The sequence below is a fragment of the Pinus tabuliformis genome, chromosome 6 (assembly GCF_031772625.1).
Source record: "Pinus tabuliformis cultivar Carrire ecotype Pingquan chromosome 6, CPIR1, whole genome shotgun sequence".
NCBI classification, from domain to species: domain Eukaryota; kingdom Viridiplantae; phylum Streptophyta; class Pinopsida; order Pinales; family Pinaceae; genus Pinus; species Pinus tabuliformis.
In genome coordinates this window covers 965,116,606-965,133,601 of record NC_142292.1, presented here as the reverse complement: position 1 = coordinate 965,133,601, position 16,996 = coordinate 965,116,606, and the positions used below count along the sequence as shown (strand labels likewise).

The following is a 16,996-nucleotide window of genomic DNA, read 5'->3' as shown; positions in this document are numbered from 1 at the left end:
AAATACAGGAAAGAAAAGAGGCAAAAAAAATAAAAATGAGCACTTGATGGAATGTGGAAAGCTAATGATAGATTTAGGTAAGATGAAAGATCTAACCAGTTACTCCTTTACAAATCTTTAATTATGAAGTTCGTTTCATGGAATATCAGAGGTCTAGGCAGTAAAAGAAAACAAAGAATTCTAAGCAACGGAATGAAACTAGCAATGCCAGACATAATTTTTATTCAAGAAACAAAATGTTTCATTCAGAAAATAAAACAAATCCACAAGAAGTGGCTCAGTAATTTTGAGTTTCTAGAAGTGAAAGCAGAAAACACAACGGGGGGAATTCTCACTCTTTGGAACCCTCAAAAAATCATTATAGTAGATGCGGAGGCAACGAGAAATTACTTATTAGCTATTATTCAGCCTATGGGGATGTCGGAGACCTTCCTGGTTACGAATGTCTATGGTCCACAGAGAATAGATGAAAAACTTAATTTCCTGAGCTCCCTGGTTGATCTCAGAAGCAAACACAAAGAGATCCCTTGGGTCCTTGGAGGATACTTTAATATGATTAAATCTCTTTCGAAGAAGAAAGGAGGCACTAGGATCCTCAATAAAGATGTAGTAGGATTCTATTCTTTCACAGAAGACATGAATATGGTTGACTCGAAGCTGCAAAATGGTCTTTTCACTTGGAACAACAAAATAGGAGGTAATGCTCAGGTTTCCTCCAAGTTAGACATATTTTTGATTTCCGAGGATCTGATGTTCACAAATTCGGAGATTGCTGCAAGTGTTGTCCCTTTTGGAGGCTCTGATCACTCGCCGATTCAATTAGAAATCAAAGCAATTGATGCTCCCAAGAAGAGACCCTTCAAATTTGTAAATATCTGGCTCTCCCACCCAAACTTCATCAGCAACATTGAAGAATGGTGGTCCGAAGATCTTCAGGTACAGGGTTCCAAAATGTTTATCCTGCAAAAAAGAATAAAGTACATAAAAAACAAACTCAAAGATTGGAACAAGAAGGATTTTGGTAACATTTTTGCAAATAAAAAATCTGTCGAGATCAAAATGCAGGAACTAAACCAAGCAATGATCGTTGAAGGTTTTGATAAATCCAAAAATGAGCAAGCGGAAAAACTCAACCTGGATTGGGAAAATTTATGCAATCATGAGGAAATTTTTTGGAGACAAAAGTCCAGAATCTAATGGCTCAGAGAAGGGGAACGGAACACTAGGTTTTTCCACCGGTCCACCATAGCCAATAGAAAGCACAATAGAATCTCCTCTATATTGAATGAAGACAGGGAGCTTCAGACCACTCACAAGAACATCGAAGTTGTAATGGTTCAACATTTCAGAGGCATCACCAATGAAAATAACCAAGATAGAGACCATTACATCAAGGAAATAATAAAGAATATCCCCAGGATGGTGTCTAGAGAAGATAACTTTAACCTAAACAAACCTGTTTCAGAAGCAGAGGTTAATACGGTGATTAAAAAGACGCAGAATGGAAAAGCTCCGGGTCTAGATGGTTTTAATGTGGACTTTTTCAAAGCCTATTGGAATATTCTCAAACAAGATATTGTGGATGTGGTTGAGGACTCCAGAAGAAGTAGATCCATTCTGAAAGCCCTCAACACATCCTTCATCTCCCTGATCCCCAAACAGGACTCTGCCCTAACCCCGGATAAGTTCAAACCCATTGCTTTATGCAATGTTGTTTACAAAATCATTTCCAAGATCTTGGCCAATAGACTCAAACCACTTCTGCCTTCTTTAATTTCTGGGGAACAGTCGGGTTATGTGGAAGGAAGGCAAATCCTGGATAATATCATTCAGGCCCACGAAGTGGTTCACTCTCTCACCAGCAAAAAGCAGGCAAGTATGATCATGCAATTAGACATAGAAAAAGCGTATGATAAGGTGAGCTGGATTTACATCAAAAAGGTCCTTGCTACTTTTGGGTTTGACCATGATTTGATCAGATGGGTTATGGCTTTGGTTACTTCACCTAGCTTTTAAATTCTGGTGAATGGCTCGCCCTCGGAGATCTTCACTCCTTCCAGAGGCCTCGGGTAGGGAGACCCACTGTCTCCCTTTCTTTTCATCCTTATGATGGAAGGATTGGGTCGTACCATAAAAAAGGCTAAGGTTTTCAGAGAGATCAAGGGCCTTCAATTAACGGAGAATGGCCAAGCCTTAACTCATCAACAATTTGTGGATGACACCATGTTGCAGGGGATCCCCATGGTCAAGGAAGCTACAGCGTACAAAAAAATCTTAAATAACTTTGCCTCGGCTTCAGGTATGGAAGTCAATCTCTCCAAATCAATTTTTTTTTCTTTAATACTAACATTGCCATTCAAAGAAACATCTCCAGAATTCTGGGCTTCCAAAGGGAGGCCCTCCCTTCAAAGTATTTGGGTATCCCCCTTACGGATAAGCCAATGAGCAAGGGTATCTGGGAGCCGGTGCTCAACAAGATGCAGGACAAGATCAAAAGATGGACTTTTAGAGTGCTGAACTTGGCTGGCAGATTGATTTTGACGAAAATTGTTCTTCAATCCATCCCTATTTTCTTTCTATCTACCCTGCCAGCTCCAAAAGGGGTCTTGCATCAACTCAGGAACATTCAAAGAGACTTTCTCTGGGGCAAGGAGGAAACGAGAAAGAAATGTGCCCTTGTGTTTTGGGATAAAATCTGTAAACCCAAAAGTCAAGGAGGCCTAGGTTTAGCTGATCGGGAGATTCTGAGTAATGTTTTAGGAGCCAAACTATGGTGGAGATGGGTTAAATAACTAGGGGCGCAATGGGCTAAAACCTGGAAGGAAAAGTATGCTAGCTCCTGGAAAACGAATGATCTCATCAAAATTTCAGGTAACATAAAAGGCTCGCACATCTGGAATAAAGCATGGGACAACAGAAGTCTGGTTCAAAACAATAGCTTCTGGGAAATCAAAGGAGGAGAACAAGATCTTTTCTGGGAATATAAATGGCAACAAGAACTGATGTTTTTGAGGGAGGACCTCATGAGAATCAAGTAGGATACAGATTCCCAGGGTCTAATTAGAGTCAGCGATTTCTAGAATCTTCCTCGGGTCACTGCGAAATGGAGAAGCTGGAGGAAAATAGAAAGTAGAGGGGACGGCCCCATAAAAGCAAAAACAGAAGAACTCATGAACATTTTAAATCAATGGAAGATCTTGGTGGAAGAAGGGCAAGATCAATTAAGATGGGGACAAACCAAAGAAGGCATCTTTAACATCCATGAAGCAAAGAAAATCATCCTTAATTTAGAACCCCGTGGTTTGGTAAAGTCTTGGCAAAAAATTTGGAGCCACCAAGGGTGGATGAAGACCAAGCTGTTTATGTGGTTAGTTCATCACAAGAAAATATTAACTTGGGAAAACATTCAGAAGAGGGGGATCATGGGGCCATCTATATGCCTATTATGTGAGGCTCAAGAGGAGACAATGGAGCATATTCTCAACAATTGTACCTACAACAACTGGTTATGGGATGCTTTCAACATAATTTTTCAAAAAACAGATAGAGACAAAGGTAGCATCATTAACACCCTGAACAAGTGGAGAGGAAACTTTTCAGAGAATGAGATCCTTAATTTGGCCTGGACCTTAACTCCTAGCTTCATAATCTGGAATGTCTGGAAGGAAAGAAATAAAAGAATATTCAAGGATTAAAAAACTACTCCCCTTGGCCTAATGGAATTAATCTTAAAGCAAATTAAGGAAACTATTTCCACCACTGTGCACAGCCATCCCCCGAATCCTCCCACTACGCTGGAATTGAGAACTCTCAAGAAGCTGGGTTTGCGGGAAATCATCCTCCAAGGTCTTAGTAAAAAAGCAAGAGTGTTGGATAAGGACAATGATTTCTGGCATCCTCCACCAAAAGGGTATCTGAAATGCAACATCGATGGGGCTTCAAAGAGCAACCCGGGGACTGCAGGTTATGGAGGTGTGTTAAGAGATGAAGAAGGAAAAATAATTTTCACTTTCCACTGCCACCTAGGCAAGGCCACCAATAGCATGGCTGAATTAATGGCTTTGGAACAAGGTCTGGAGCTGCTTAAACTCAATCATAGCTCGAATGTGCTCATCAAAGCAGACTCAGAGATCTCCATAAATGCAGTGAAGAAAATCAGCTACGGTACAACGCCGGAAAGGGTCTCAAAACATTGGAGGCTCATTCAAGTGTACCAAAGAATCCAAAATCATCTACAGGGTCTTCGAATGGTTAGCTTCAACCATGTTTGGCGGAAGGCCAATAAACTGGCAAATCTACTAGCCAACCAAGGAGTGATTAATTCTAATTGCATAATCGAAATGAAATGCCAGGAGATGCATCCAAGTAGGCTAAAAGCTATCTGTGATGCTCAAGCCACATAGGACAAGGAAATTTACGATCACTGGGCTCGAGAGGCAAGAAATGATTATTAGTCATCACTTTTCCTTCTTTAAGGGAGTATTCCTCTTCCTTCCTGGTTTCTTAATTGAACTACAAAGGCGGGTTTAGTTTCTTAGCAGATGGTGGATCAGAGGTATTTACACAAGGGAGTCTTCGGGTAAAAGGTTGGATAGATCCACCGGGGATCCCCAGTTTTGCTGGTTCAATGCGAATGTCAGTGGCACTGTGAAGATTGAAAGAGGTTCAGGGGCCGCAAAGAGGAGGGTGGCGATGGCTTGCTGCATCAGGGAAAAAAGGGTCGATACTGTGCATGGTTGGGAGCAGAGGATTTTCGGCGCACGCAAAACTAGTGCTCCTTCCCTTCTATTCCTTTTATGGCAACCCGAGTGGTTTTCAGGCGATCGCGGCTCCAAAAGGCGGAATATGGTTTTGCCCATTTAAGAGCGATCACATCCGCAGTGTGCCATGTGGCAGTGGGGGTCAATAGGAAAACCCCTCCCCGCGAGTTTTCCTTCACACAGTTTGGCCGGTACGATATTAATATCCACCATCGGATGGTTCTTGGTGACTCAACGGCTCAGATCAAACGCACAAGTTGGGGGTCTTGGGTGGTGCTAGACAGCAGCGCGTTAGTATGGTTTGGTCAGCAGCCCAGGGTTAAAAAAGTAAGGTCTATGGATTGTAATTAATTTGGTTGTTCAGGGGTGGCGGTTATGTCTTTCACGTAATGCCGAACCATTGTTTTAGAACTTGTGCTTTTATACCGTCCTTTTGTGCCAACCACTCTTTTTTTTCTATGGCCAAGCCCAATCTTTTTTATTTTTCTTTTTGGAGAAAGGTAAAGTTTGTTGGTAGGGTGTCAGACAAGGTTTGGCTTAGTTTTTACTCTCAGTCTTCGTCCCTAAAGTCTTGTTTGTATTCTATGTACTTTACTCTTTATTAATGAATTGAAAGGTCTGACTCTTGCATTAGCAAAAAAATGGAAAAATATATATATATCTATATATATATATATATATATATATATATATATATATATATATATATATATATATATTTTTCATGAAATATGTTATGAGCGTTATATAATAATAATAATAATAATTTTAATTTTAATTTTTTAATTTGAATCAAAATTATATTTATATTTTTATAGGGTAGTGTGAGTCTTTTTTTGTTTGTTTTTAAAATTAATTTTTTTTTTTTTAACAATCTTAAAAAAAAAAAATCGAAATTTTAAATTTTAAATTTTAAATTCGGTTTTACTGGCATTTTTTAAAAATGTTGAAAATTGACACTAAAAAAAATCCATCATTCCACTATCAATACTTTTCATTTTCAGGGTGTTTTTTAAGAAAAAATTCCACAAAACAAATCGTTTTCACTTCCATTTTTAAAACATGTTCAAAATTGACCCTAAAAGAAAAAACCATCGTTCCAGTATACACACTTTTCGTTTTTAGCATTGTTTTTCATGTTTTTTCGAGGTTTTTGGGCTAGAGTTCCCGTTTTGAGTTTATAGTTCCCATTTCAAAGTTTACATTGTTGAAATAAAAGAAATGATGGAGATACTTATGGGCATACTCTTTGGTAGGTTCTTGTTGAGCCCGTTCTTTGGAGGTGCCAAACAATTTTTTTTCTTCTTGACTTGTTTTCTCTTTTCCTTTTTCAGGAGTTATGCTATGTTATAGAATAGTAGCATATATTTAGTTCAAGTTAAAAAACATATAAAAGTGAACAAGAACATTAAAACCATATAAAAGAAAAAGCAAGGAGAATATACTTTCTTGCTTCATGTTCCATGTTCTTGTTCTTTTTTAGTGTCCATTTTGTTTAATTGAAAAGGGTTTTATCGGTACAATCTCCATTCAAGAATATATGAAGTCATATGTGTAAATTTACAATAAGGTGCTTATTTTGTTTAATTGAAAATGGTTTCATTGGCACAATCTACATTCAAGAATATATGAGGTCATATATGTAAATGTACAATAGGATGCATAATATATATGGTCTTATTATTTGGTTTATTACAGATAGAATATGCTAATATGCTTTAGTAAAATAGAAATGGAAAAAACAATGACATATTTCAAAAGTATCAAAATTTGCAATTTTGTAAAGTGTTTCATGTGTATATCATAGCTAACGGACAAGAGATATTGTGTCATGATCAGACCAATATGTATCTAATATGAAAAGTTTATATTTTATATTAGTTAGATTTTCCCAGACATGGTCAATGAATGATTTATGCATGTTATTAGTTTTGTTAATAAGAAAATGAAGACTGTAGTTCTTCATGTAGCTTTCTAGCTCTTTTGTTTTATGATTGCAATGTACCATATCAATATTGAAGCCCCCCAATATAATTATGATATCATTTAGATTTAAGTGGCATAAAGATTTTTCAATGACATTCAAAATATTGTTCAAATTTGCATGTGGTGAAGCATATATATTGAGTATTGTGATTTGTGATCTGTGAACTTTTATTTTTGCCAACAATGCTTCTACAAGTTGCTCTTCAAAATGGATATGTTCAAGGATAGTGATATGTTTTTTATCAATATCATTAGTCCATGCTTAATTCAACTTGAGATGCAATTGAAATTTTTTAAGTACTCATTTTGCATACACAGTGACATATATGTTTCTTGTAAGCATAAGATATCAGATTGCATTTTTTCATAATCATTGCATATGTCATTAAGATGTGCATGAAGATTACTAGTGTTCAATGAAAGAATAGAGATGGATCGCAATGATTGTATTCATGAATAGTCATATTCTAATTGCCATTTTGCAGTTCTTTACAAATGTTGCATTTCACAATTTACTTTTTGATTAACCTTAAAATTATTGCTTCTAAGAGCATTAAGCAAATACAATGATTATATGTTTCTCACACGTGATAGTGTTGTGTATGCTAAGCCATGCACTTGTATTCCAGTAGGGTCGAATGCAAGCCTATCCAAGGTTAAGCCTTGTGATCTATGTATTGTGCGTGCACATGCAAGTTGAATTGGGAATTGTTTCCGTATCTTCAAATGAGCCATCTTTGGTGTGATAAGCATTTCTTTTGATATTCGCAATATTGATGTCCAATCATGTGCTATGTCTGAAGTATACAAATAAGCCAATTTTCTACATTGTCGATGACCAATATTAGGGTCATGGAACTTAATCCATAGAACATCGATCTTATCTATATGGGTATCTGATTTAACTATTCCATCTGCACCATTTACTAGCCGATTTGGTGCATCATAATTGCAAGCATACATTTCAACTAACATGTTCAACTTTATCACAAGTTGTGAAGGCAAATTAGTTGTATGTTGATGTCTTGGAAAATTGTCGTTATTCTCCTCATTTTCATCAATTGCATTAATTAAAATTTCATTACCAAGCATGAGCGTTAACATTTTCTTGTTATGCATTGCAAAAACCTTGTTTTTGTAAGATTAATAGGGAAATGTTGGATCATTTGGTACAGGGCGCATGCAAGTTGTATTAATATATGTTATATCATTAGATGTTTGACAATTTGTTCACATTCTCTTTAAAACTGATATGAATCTCTCATCTATTTGTCGCATAGTCATATGCAATTGGAAGCACTTGAAATTATCCTTCCGGAAATCATGTGTTATTGTTTGATTGTTGATTCTTGGTTGTTCAAAAATTAGAGAGTCTTGAATAGGTTGCGCTTGATAGAAATCACCACAAAATATGATGTCAATGTTTCCAAAGTATTGGTTTGGACATGTTTTATGTTCTGAGTCTATTGTCAATAGAATATAAGAACTGACTATCGATCATAGAGGCCTCATCTATGAAAGCTAGTTGCAATTCTTGATATAGCTTTGATAAGTTGTCTAATACTTCTTTGCTAAGTGGAAACAATTGAGACTTGTTAAAAGGCATTAGTAATGCAGAATGGATTGTTGTTCCACCTGCATTATATGCAGCTTTTCCTGTATATGATAATATTAGACCCTTTGGTTTCATAAGATCAGTTGTGTTCTGTGAATCATAAATTCGTAGAAGCTTTTGGAAAATTGCTTTTGATGTCAGTGTTTTGCCTACCTCTGCTCCACTTGTAATAATTAGGTAAGTTGGTTCATTGAGGTTTCTTCTTTTTTATTCCAACGTCCTTTACAATTGCTTGTTGCTCTTTGTTCAACATTCTTCTGAGTTTGTAATACTCATTGTTCTCTATTAAAATGGATGAGCAGTTATTTGAAATCCAAGATTGATTTTTTCTTCATCTCAGATTGTTTTGGAAATTCCAAGTCCGATTGCAAATCATATTCCTCATAATGGAAACTGTTTTCTTGGTTTCGCATATTTATTTTATTGGTATTCAAATAACTAATTTGTTCATTTGTTGTAGTCTCTAAATCACCCCATGTTGGATTGATGTTATATGTAAATTTAACTTCATTGGTCTGAACTATTTTTTCATGTAATGTATATGCAGCTTGCCATGTAAGCAAGTCTTGTTTCAATGTATTTTTAGATTTTTCAAATGGCATATATAATAATAATTTCTCTCTACAAAAGTTTTCAACATCATTGTATTTGTTATATTTGACAAATTGTATAACATTTGGTTTTTTCCTTTTTGATATGTGTGTGCCATCTTTCTTGTAATTTGATACAAATTCTGCAAGGCAAATTTTGCTAATGGAACTTGGGCGTCCGATGTAGTAGTCAATAATGGAGTGGCACATCACATCCTTTGAATCATCAAGTTCTTGTTTCAAGAGAATAGGTGGTTTAAGCATAAATGTGCATTCATCAACTGGAGATGTGTTTATGAATATACATTCTCTTGAACTACAACTCAATGGCAATGAAAGTGCTATATGCACTGCTTGTTGAGCTGACATTTGTTGGAGATTAAGTAATGTATTTCTGAGTTTACGAATCATTTGCATAGCATCAATTTCATTTTTCTCATGCTCTTTGCGTATTCTTCTAAATGCATTTGTCATAGACTTGTCAATTTTGGTCATATATGAACTACAATATGATGCTGCAACATATGCATTTAGCACAAATTGTGCATCTGTATTTGCATTCCATATAGTAGGCATATCCTTTGCAAAACTGTTATTCCAAATGTGAGAAGGTTTTCGTTTCAGGAAAATTGTTGATTTCTTTATTGTACATTGTAATAGTTGTATGTACTCACTTTCTGTTAGTCCTATTTCTACCAAGAAATTGTCATGGGTTATTGAATCATTGTAGTTTGTTTGCTCCAAAAATGCCAAAAGTGATATTGATTTCTCTAAGAGTTTTTTATTCAGTACATTGGTCGATTCAATGATCATTGTTGATTTAATTGGTGGCATGGGGAAATTATATCTATAGTTTGAATTCTTTTGCTTCTTATAGCTTCTTGTATGGTGATTTTTATGTAATTTAGCAACATCTGGCTCCAAATGATCTGTATCACAAGTTATGTAATTGTCAAGAAACTTCTCAATTTCTAGATTGCTTTGTTTTCCATATATTGGAGCATTTTCTATCCATAACAGTCCATGTTCATGTTCGGTTCCTCTATTTTGAAACTCTGTTATGAAATAGTAATCAGATATTTTTCTAAAGAATGTAGTATCATGACATATCATTCACTTTACAACGTTAATTCTATGTCTATAGTATTGGCTATATGTGATTGGATATTTTCTTATAAGGTAATCAATGTCATCATCTTCTAATGTATTGGTATCATTTTTACTTGCTTGATTTCTAAACAATGTGACCAATGTATCTACTAATGGTTTCCATCGATGTTCTACACTTGTAAGTGTCACAAAGAAAGTTGGAGGTCCCAATTGTCGTATCATTGCAAATATGTTTTTTTTTTTTTTTTTTTTTTTTTTTTTTTTTTTTTTTTTTTATTTATTCCAAATGATCAGGAAATATGTGAATGTTTCTAAAATCTATGTATCCAATATTAGATTTCAATAATTTGTCCAAATTTGCTCGATACTTGACATCTCTTGCTAATATTTTTCTCCCTCTTAGTTGCCCTTTTCTTATTCGTACCCATATGCAGGAAAGCACTTTATCAATAATTATTCACATTATCTTAAAAAGAAAATATTTGTGTGATATGAGAAGTCACCACTTGCTTGTAACAATTCCATTTGCACAATTTTTTGGTAGCTAAACCTATTTGTGATGTCATCATCATGCGCATCACTATAGAATAATGTTGGAAAGTTCATTTCTTCTGCATATTTGTCCTTGAAAATCCCCAGTGGTCATTTTCCTTCAGCAGGCGCAAGTTCAATAATCGTGTCTTGCAAATCATAGATGTGTTGCGACTCTATTAATCCATGTACCAATGTTTCAGTGGGTGCTTCATTATTTGCATCACTATTTGTATCACTTTCATTGTCACTGTTTGCATTTTGTATGATGTATTCATTATTTTCTCGTAAAACATGGGTCCAATTCTCATTTATACAAATGTTCTCAGCGTTATATAGACTTCTAGAACATAGCTCGTTCAATGCTTTCATGACAATAATTGGACGTACTTTACCTGTTTGGTATGCATTTTTGTATTGCAATCGTCTTTTCCATGCAACTGCAATTGTCATTGTATCAATTAGATATTGTGGCAATGCTTTTTGCACAACGTCCATATGAACTGGTACATTGATAATTGATCCTGTTATGCAAATCTGTGATCGCTTATATCCCCATTGTTTGATTTGTGCAAATGTAATTCTTAGTGACACAAGTCTTTCTTCTAAATTTGAAAGTATATTTACAGTTGGTAATGGAATGTTACATATTATTTTTTTAGGTGTTGCAAATTGTGGAAGCTTTCCATTTTGAAGTTCTCTTTTGCAAGCAACACATATGTTTTCATTGCTAAAGGTCCTATTGTTCAATTTCATATTCATATGCTTTCATTGCAGTTCTCTAGAGAAGCATGTGATATTTTTTGTAAAATGCAATCTGGTACAAACTGCACATGTATTCCTAGGCGTAACTTGGACTTGTTTCATATAAATGTATTTTGCATCTTTATTGCTTGGATGGATTTGTTTCCTTATTGTAGCTTTTTTATTGTTTCTGATGTTGCGCAATATTTGTTTTAATCCAAGAAATGTCATTATTGTCTTCTTATTAGAAGATGATTTTTTATATGCAATTTGCATAGTTTCATCATGCGCATGTTTGGTTGTTTTGAAATCATTATTGGATATTTCATTGCATCTACTTCTTGTACGCATGAATTGTTTTATTTTGTGATAACTAAGCCTTGGACACTTAGTCAGACTCATTTGTTGTGAATCATATGCTATCTCATATTCAATGTTGTTGCTCAAATGTATCTGGGAAATAGATTTTTTTGCTTCTAGTAGATGCTTATTTGGCAATATGTTATCATTTTTTCATATGTCATTGTATTTGCCTCTTGTACGTATGAATTGCTTCATTTCGTGATAAGTAAGCTTATGACGCTTGGTCAATTGTTGTAAACGGGTTGCTATTTCAAATTCAATGTTGTTATTGAGATGTATGTGAGAAGTAGATTGTTGATTTTCTAGTACATGCTTATGACAAAATATGTTATCATTGTTATGTACATCATTGCATTTGCTTCTTGTACGTATGAATTGCTTCATTTTGTGATAATTGAGCCTACGACACTTAGTTGGACGCATTTGTTCTAAATTAGATGCTATCTCAAATTCAATATTATTGTTAAAATGTACTTGAGATATACATTTTTGTTTTTCTAGTATATGCTTATAACGCAATTGATTACAATCCTCTTTTGCTTCCATGTACACTTTTTGAGAATTGTGATCATATTTTTTTTGTATCATTTCTTGATAGTGAATATGTAATGTATTTGTTTTGAATGACATGATGTTAACAAGAAGATTGCATCTCGAATGAGTAGAACTGTAACTGACAAAGTTATTAGCAACCGAGGACCATAGTTGGATGTTCACTTTGAATATGACAGATATCCATTGCAAACAGAATGGTCCACCCTCTACTTGCCCTTTTTCATATGGCATTGCCATATTAATGAGATATTGTTGCGAGTTGTTATTCATTGCATAGTGTATCACATAAACTATTAGGTATTGTTCTAAACAATGCAATGCTTGTTGATTCTTATGCATAAGTGCATTGCAAAAATATTGTACAATGTAAAGTAGAAAACATTGTGCATCGAATTTTGTTGCTACTAAATAGCAAATTGCATTAAAGAGATTGTCACTGCAATTAGATGTCATTTATTTTTCCATCGTTAATTCATTTAAAAGCATATTGTGTGCAATATGCATCCAATGGCTTTGAATATCTTTGCAAATAGATGACAAGTAGATATTAAATTTTTTAGAAATGCATATTGGGAACTTTTGGTAAAGCAATGGTTCATAATGACCACTAACAGGATTTGCATCATGGAAGAGGATGCAATATGGAATTGTATTTTCATGTTGATTAAAAAGCAAATATCTTGTTTGTCTTGTTAATGACCAAACTCCAATTGATATATTTATCCATTTAGCTAGCCAACATATGCAAAAGGTATCCCCCATAGCCCTCATTCAGACTCTATATTTGTAGATGCAGAACAACGCATTTTATGAAGATATGTACCAATATCATTAATTCCATGTAACTCGTATAGGAAGTCAGATGCTAATTCATATTAATATGACTCTATTGCTTCAACATCATTATTTTTTAAGCAAAAAATAAAATGTTCTATTAACCCATTTCGTAGTTGATTTGAAGTATAACGAAAAAGTAGAAACACTTCAAATGAGTCAAATAGACTATCCCCTATAGTATATGAAAATGCATCTAGTCTAAAAAGACCATTTCTTTTTAATACACAATCAATGTTGTTAGGCACAATGCATTGTAATTTCAATTTGTAACTATCAACATATATTATTTCTTCCATCATTTCCAATTGCTTACCAGAGTTTCCTTGTACAATTGTCTTCGCAAAAACTCAATTACTTTAGCAATTTTTCATATGGCTCTTATCTACAGATTTGCAAAAAATATTGATGAGATGAGCAAAAACTGAAGATGATTTTTTCCAACAAAATAGATATATTAAAACAATAGGCTTTCGCATTGTGTTTCCAAAAAAATATCAAATCTCTAGTAACAAGTCATTTTTAGAAATGACAAAGGAATTGAAAATGAAAAAATCGCTTTGGAAAGAAATATAACTTGATAAAGAAAGCAGTGGAAAGACATAATGAAAATGACAAGTAGTCCTTATCTGTATAACAAAATGAATGCATTAAAAATGCTTAGAAGAATTAGAAGAAGGGAAAAACAAATTGTTAACATATTTATGTGACCTTGAAAATGACAGGGTTGCTTAAGAATGCTCCCCCTCACTCCACAATAGTCAAAGAGGTCAATCAATACCCTAATGAAGATACAGAAGAGGATACAACAATGGATATTGTTGTTGTAAACTCTATTTCAAAACAATGTATTCTTACATCATCTGAACTGAGCATGTCAGACTGGGATGGAAAAGTTGCAACCGAGTCCTTTGTCAAGCCTCAGTCAGTGGATTGGTGGAACCACTACAACTTTCATGTTAGTATTGATGACCCTTAATTTCAAATGATATTTAGTTTGCCAATACAATTGTTTGATGGACTTTGCCATCTTTTGTATGATGATTTATGTCAAGGTGCAATATCCATCTCATTCACAATGTCTATAAAAAACAATATGTTGTCAGTTGAGAAGTAAGTAGCTATGCCAATCTTACGTCTATCAAGTGGCATGAAAATGTTGACTGTCAGTGAGCTATTTGATTGTGGAAAGTCCACAGTGGTCAAATTGATCAACAAATCTTGAGCTTCCATACAATGAGTCATCCATTGATTGGTATAACCGTTGGCACAATTACAATATGCAACAAAGGTTATTGTCAAATTACAACTACATTTACTGAAAGAGCCATGTCTACTTTGTCAACATACATAATATTTAAATATCTAACCACTTCAAATGCCAAATCCTTATCATACATAATATTTAAAGATCTAACGACTTCAAATGCCAAATCCCATAACACCGATCACTTATTTCTAAGCACAAGAAAAGGTAAAAATGTAGCAGATATTCATGGGGAAATAAACATTAAATGCTCAACTTATATTAAAGTCAATACAAAATAATGCTAATTGTTATAGGTATGTATAATTGTTTAAATATGATATTAATTAACAAAGTTGTATAGCTAGCATTTCTAGCGGCTTAGCTTAAATGTAATTTGATGGTTTTTCAAGCTTTAATGGAAGAAGGGGGTATGCAATTAGTTGTTTCCTCAAAAATAATTCTTCTTACGTGGCAATAGAATGTTAATTGCACACCTCCCTCATAAAAAACTGCTTACAGCTATGGACCCCTGACCCCTGTCCTTCCCCGGACTCAAGCAGATCAAAAGTTGTAGTTTTTTTTACAAACAATGGAAATGCCAAATAACAACTTGTTTCAAGATTAGGGCTTCAAGTATGCCTTCAGTTTGATCCTCACGAAGGTATTTGTTATGGTGAAGTTTTCATTTATTTTTTGAGCACAGTTTGAGATTTTCACATAAGAAAATGGGGAACAAGTTGCTAAGAAGCAACTCAAAAGTTTCTCCTACTGGCGAAGATAATGATGCAAAACTAAAGCTTAAAAATTTTACCAATGGAGATACACTTCTCAGCAAAAAAATCCAAAGATGCATTGGGAAATCTACAATGTAACTTAAATCAGATGAAACAGAAACTTTCAAATTCTGTTATGGAATTTATGAAAATTGCTTTTGAATTGTAAACAAATATTTACCTCAAAATCAATGTCCTTGATGAAAGATCCAGTTTATTTTCAAACATAATACAAAAATAGGCCTTGAGAAGTTTTCTTTAATCCCGCATTTCGCCAATATTGAAGACTATCTAGAGGGGACAATCAACACAAAATTGGATAAGCAAATTCTTTTTCAAGTTGAAAATATCCTTGTTAAGCTTCTTGTGCAGGGAGTTATATTAAAAGCAGACCATACATCACTGGTCTCAGAATTCAGAAATCTAGGAGCATTAATATTTGCATATGGGAAACTCTAGGAGTTGTATCTATTTAACACTACCCCTCCCTAAAAGAAATAGAGAATATTTATGCATGCAAGAGTGAAGCTAATTGTAACAAACCTGGATTCTGATGCTGCTGGATGGTTTAATTAGTGTACTGTTTTTTTTCACCTACAAAGGGTGCTGAAATGGCTGGGCTACCATATCCTACAAACCCTGAACTTTGAATGTCAGAGGGTTCATGAAATGAACCATGCAGGCTGCAGCTATGTTTACTGACATTGTGATAAGTTGTCATCATCATTTTCATGGGCAAACATGGGAAGAAACAAAGCTTCCCTCTAGGTTCAGGGTATTGATGATGTTCAAGTTGGAATTCAGATTTGAAGAATATCAAATTAAGCTTTAAATTGATTTTGAGCAACACTGATTACTAGTTTAGAGCCAATGGACTTTGGCTATCTGTGATTTAGTATTAACTGCTTCCATATAAAAGGGAAAATTGTATTTTCATTATCTAGCCATTAGACATACTCTTCTTCCATGTGATAGATGCATTCAACAAAACAAACTTTGTCATCTATACTAATTTGTCATTTTTGTTTCCCACAATTCGAAGGGAACTGGAAGTGATGTCATTGGAATTGATCTATGCCTTACGGAATGACGGGTATTTTCACATCAGTTACGGTTATGTTTTTCACATACCTTGGTTTCGATGAAGTCACAACGATGGCAGAAGAAACCAAAAATCCTGCAAAGGGCATTCCTATTGGACTAATTGGATCCATGGTGGTCATCATAATGGTCTATTGTCTCATGGCTATGACATTATGCCTGATGCATAGTTACAAAACCATTGATCCTGATGCTGCATACTATGTAGTTTTCACAAAGGTGGGAATTGATTGGGAGAAATACATAATAGCCCTTGGAGCCCTTGAGGACATGGCCATTATCATGATGGTGGCTGTTGTAGGCCAGGACAGGTATTTGACTCACATTGCAAGGAAACATATCTTCCCACCCTCGTACTACTGCTGCTCTATCTATGGGATGAATAATAAGGAAGGTTTGGTGGCTGTTTTTTATCTCGGGGGAGGAACATTTGACATTTCTATCCTTGAAATATCAAATGGTGTGTTTGGGAGGTAATCAGATAGATAAGATGAAATATTTTGTAGTAGTTCAATTGTCACATGCTTCTTTTGGTCCCAAACTTGTTATTACCTGTCTCTTTTTTCAAGTCTTTCTACTGTCTTGCAGGTGTTGATGCCTCTAAAATCGCTACATCAACATCGGGGAAAACCTCCCGGTCCAGACCTTAGTGCAGCTCCTTTTCCATTTGGTGTGGTGGCTTCGACTGGATGTAATGGGACCAGTTTCCCAGTGATATATGAATTGATGGGTGATTGGTTTGTAACATATAACGAGAGTGATAAGTGCTCTATTCTCAAGTGCAA

General features: G+C 34.8%; 1 pseudogene; it reads left to right on the top strand.

The window, feature by feature from the left end:
- Positions 1–16,196: 16,196 nt before the first annotated feature.
- Positions 16,197–16,688, top strand: LOC149262197 (cationic amino acid transporter 1 pseudogene; annotated as a pseudogene).
- Positions 16,689–16,996: the final 308 nt, after the last annotated feature.